This window comes from Mytilus trossulus, chromosome 2 (genome assembly GCF_036588685.1).
Source record: "Mytilus trossulus isolate FHL-02 chromosome 2, PNRI_Mtr1.1.1.hap1, whole genome shotgun sequence".
NCBI lineage: Eukaryota > Metazoa > Mollusca > Bivalvia > Mytilida > Mytilidae > Mytilus > Mytilus trossulus.
This window is the reverse complement of record NC_086374.1, coordinates 2,126,096-2,131,389: the sequence shown is the minus strand read 5'-3', so window position 1 is coordinate 2,131,389 and position 5,294 is coordinate 2,126,096.

Sequence of the window (5,294 nt, the reverse complement as noted above, 5' to 3'; positions counted from 1 at the left end):
TGTTATTGCTTTTTATTGCTGCTGTATTGTATTGAAAACAAACTTACTTATATATTCATATTATTTAAAGCATACATGTCACAATCTACCATTATGATGTAAATAAAAAAAATATTCTTTAATAATCAAGCACCGAGATGATGTAATGTTACGTAAATACTATTTCACATCAATTCGTTCTGAAGATAATGTCCTTTCACTAAATCTGTGAATGTTTGGTGATTAAGGTAAATGCATCTATGCCATATGTGGAGCTGTGTCTACTTACCCTTCCGGAGCACCTGAGGTCACCCAAAGTTATTGGTGGGGTTCGTGTTGCTTATTCTTCAGTTTTCTATGTTATGTAATGTGAACTTTTTTTTTTCTGTTTGTCTTTTTTCATTTTTAGCCATGGCGTTGTCAGTTAATTTAAGATTTAAGACTTTGACTATCCCTTTGGTATCTTTCGTCCCTCTTTTACAAGATATTAAAGATTATATTTGAAAAGGTTGTATTGGTTATTTTCTGTTTGACTCTCCGTATTTTCATAGCTAGACCGGCCTTCAAAAATTAATGTTATGATTACAAAAACTTTTTTTCTCCACGAAGTTTTTAAAGCAATTTTACAACAAAAAAATGAGATAAAAGACATATGATTTTGTTTTGGATTTCTTGATAGATAAATGTAAACAGTTTCAGAAAGGTACTACTTCAAGTGATTGAAATATTACTCTTGACCAAATTTTGGGGAAATATGTGACATCTTTCCTTCGCTTCTGCAATATTTTAGAACTTATAAAAGCAGATTGTTGCAATGAATTCACCAATAAGAAATTAAATTTTATCATTTAACTACTGAATATAAATTCTTTGAAAGATTTTGAAAGACATACATATGCACATAAATGACACAAAGAGTTAGCTTTATTTGCAATAAGCAATGCAAGGGGAATGGTATAATATAATTGGGAAAGTTTTTATATTTTTCGTAACTGTTAACTGCTACTTAAGACTGGAAACCAGGTGTGTACTTACCAAGAGAGCCACATGTGGAGCGTGATATGCCATTTCTCCAGTGGACCTGAGATCCCCCCTGTTGTTGTGAGATTCGTGCTGACCAATACTTGGTTTAACAATGATGAGTTTTTTTGGTACTGCTGTTTGTCTTTTGGTTGCTTCTCGTTTTTGTTTTATTGTGTAAAGTAGTTTTGTTTTTGACTAATTATAGATATAGGAAGATGTGGTTTGAGTGACAATGAGACAATTTTCCCTCCAAGTTACTCTTTATATAAGTAAATCATTATAGGTCAACGTACGGCCTTCAACCCGGAACCGTGGCTCATACCGAACAGCAAGCTTTAACGGGCCCCAACAAGTACTAGTGTAAAACCTTTCAAACGGGAATACCAACGGTCTTATCTATATAAAAACGAGAAACGAGAAACACATATGAACTACATAAACAGACGTCAAATACTCTACATCAGATTCCTAACATAGAAATACACACTATCAAATATCAATTGGAAGGGCTTAACTCAATAATAAAATTTGAATATCCCTTAATTAAGTAATCAATCCACGATTTGAAATAACAGTAATAAGTTAAGAATTCTGGCATACTTAAGTTGTGTATTGCAATGTCTGTTGATATTAGAGTGAATGACAGCATGATACTTCTACCAGTATGTTTATCAAATTTTTCAACAAAGTTACTTTTACTGAAGTTCAAGCATTTTAAATCTTTTATTATTAAACAGTTGAATGCTTCTTTCATGTTATAAAAATCATAAAAATACTGAACTCCGAGGAAAACTCAACACAGAGAGTCCCTAATCAAATAGCAAAATCAAAAGCTAAAACATATAAAACGAATGGATAACAAATGTCATATTAGTGCCTTGGGATCTTCTTATATAGAAGCGTATAACTGCGCACTTTCAAAGCTTTGAAATAAAAAAAAAAACCATTCATTTCTTACAACTAATAAATATTCGTTTGTCACAACAATGCAAAGTGAAACAAACGTGAAACCTGACATCAGTCCCAAGACTTCTGTCTTTTATTTCCTATGCACTGTTGTGCATTATGATGGAAGCAAGTTCTGTAATGAATGTTGAATTGTTTTGGTAAATACAATCTACTTTTGAAATGTTTCGCTTGTGTTCAGCCAATCAAAAGTACGAATTCTTATAAAACATATTTGTTATGTTATTTTAGATTTTTTTTGGCTTAGGTCTATGTCTTTGTTGTTTTATAAACGGGTATATAATATATATCGGATCATATAGGAAACACGATCCTTTGTTTATTTATAGAATAAAACAACCATGAGTGTCAATGTCACTGTCACAAAGAAGACCTCAATGATTGACCGTTTGTCGATTCCGTCTTCATTTTTAAATACCAGTAAAATTTCTTAACAAAGTTAAAATGAACAAGTAATAGCATATATCTATTATTGACACACATTTAGTAATTGTTTAGTGATATATGCAAAAAGGTCATAGTCATTTTTCTTATTGACAGAAAGCTGTAGTTCTTTTTGTCTGTCATGTTATGTAGTTAATTGGATATAACGACAGTGATTTCACTCTTAAAAAACAACACCATACAGGATATATATATATAATGTAGGTATGGATATCAATATAGCTTGCAAAGTATTGTTATTCTATTATTTCATATATTGTATTAAAAAATAATTTGTTTTCAAACAGTTTGTATATTTCAAGTATAAAACATAAAAGTACATGGTAATAACTGTTAGTACGTTCAGTCGTCACATCGGTTTCTCGTGTTGATTATCAACGTTACTGACAAAAAACTCTAATTCAGTTAAAACGTTGCAAAAGCATTATTTAGCAATTACTTTCGGTTTAGTTTTCAGTTGAATTTCCAAATGATGTATCCTTATTAAACTTTTAAGAAGTACAGAGTACATAAACAACATATATAGCTAGAAACGATCCTGGGTGAAAAAAACAAGAAGATAAAAACTAAATATGAAGGGATAAAAAGATACGATTTTTAAAACCCCTGCTAACAACTTAGGAAAACAGGATAAAATTCTAAAAGAAAGCTTACATGTCTACAAATGGAGTTTTTATTAATATTGGCACAATTTAATTGCTATGGTTATAATTAAAAAAGAAAAGGGATTGAAACTGAAAATCTAAAGCAAAAGTCACACAATAAAACTCTTACTATATCCTGACATGATTTTTGTAATCATAAGTTGATACGTACCTATTTGTTTTGACAGTAATTAAGGTATTGGTTACAGACTTAATTGACAATCATAAAATGATTTCTTTGTTAAAGTAAACTACTTTGAAAATACTATCTGTCTGTTAAATAGGCCTTGAGTGTTTGTCCCTAATATTTTGTTAACTATGTATTTGCAATCAGGTATCGAAGATTAAATTTATTCGTAAAATGTGTGTTAATTTACGTTTTTTGATTGAGTTAAGCATTCAAACTAATATTTTATCGTGTATTTTTCTATGTTGGGATGTTATACTATTGTTTCAGAAAAAGGGAGAAGGTTTGGTACCATTAAAACGTTTGATCCCGCTGCAAATGACTGCACCTGTCCTAAGTGAGGAATCTGATGTACATTCGTTTTCGTTTGTTTCTGTTATTTATTCGTGTTTTTCGTTTCTCGTTCTTTATATATATATAGATTAGACTGTCGGTTTTCTTGTTTGAATGGTTTAACACTTCTAGTTGCTAGTGAAGTTGAAATCAATCCTTCGTAAATTTTACGGACGCCATCACGAGTTGGTTGACCGTTATGGAATAACCGTTTCACAAATGATATCGGATATGTTCCTTACGTCGTAACTACAATCCCCTTCCCTTTCATGAATTTGACCTACCGAATTAGACTTTTTACCGGATTTGTAATCACATTAGCAACACGACGGGTGCCGCATGTGGAGCAGGATCTGCTTACCCTTCCGGAGCACCTGAGATCACCCCTAGTTTTTTGTGGGTTCGTGTTGTTTATTCTTTAGTTTTCTATGTTGTGTCATGTGTAATATTGTTTTTCTGTTTGTCTTTTTCATTTTTAGCCATGGCGTTGTCAGTTTGTTTTAGATTTACGAGTTTGACTGTCCCTTTGGTATCTTTGGTCCCTCTCCTCTCTTCTAGTAATTCTGGGACCCTTTACAGCTTGTTGTTCGGTATGAGCCAAGGCTTTGTGTTAAAGGCCGTACATTAACCTATAAATTGTTATTTGGATGTTGATTTGTCTCATTGGTACTCATTCCACATCTTCCTTTATCTAAATCATGAAAGGAACGCTTTCTTTCGAAGATTTCGATTCTATATATATAAGGTATATATACATATGAAGTGCCTAGAAATCAACCTATCGATGTTAGAGTAGACTTGATCGTAATTTCCTCCCCGGCGCAATATATACAAAACAGTAGGAATGCATATATTTGAGAACTACATTTGTTCTGTTTTTTTTTATATAGTTTCTATCCCAGAACTGTTATAATGGTCAGAATATTCATTACTTATTTACTCTTAGACACGGAAAACAGTTCAACTCCAATTTCAACTTATGAATAAATCGTGTTTTCTCATTTTATTGCGGAATCAATGTTTTATATTGAATGTATGTCACTGAATGTTATATGTAACGATGTCATTTTTTTTTAGAATTTATCTGATACACGGTTGTGTACTTTGTTAACTTAAGTGTCAATATTTACAGAAACAGAAAAGTTTGCAGAATAAATATTTCCAAAAAAATATCGTTTATTAAATCATTTGTTTCCCTTTCTTCGAAATGAAAAAAGTAGCTATACGGAAATTAATTGTATTAAAACTTTTTTTTCTTTCTCTAATTTATAATTTCATACCATCTTATACATATTCCTCAAAATATTTTTTTTCTTTTTACATTGTTTAGATGAGTCTCTATCGGAATTTGTATCGTCCTGAACATGAATGAAATATTTAACGTTTAGTAACCAACAATCAACCAATTAATCAAGCAGTAACATGTTGCTCTTGCTTTGTTTATGACTTGCCTTTTGTTAACTTTAATGATGTACTAATTTTCTTGTTTGTGACCTAAAAATAACATCATTATCTCTTTCATGAATGTAACTTACTTCGTATCCTTGATTTGTGGACCTCCAATAACCATTGAAGTGTTGATTGGAAAAAAAACATGTAGTCTTTATTCTTTGAAATCCTTTCAAATCGTTAAAATGCAAACGATATTCAAAAGAAGTTATTATGAATTCAGATGCTGTGGTTTTATCTGTTTTTAGATAATTAGAAAAAAAGCGAAT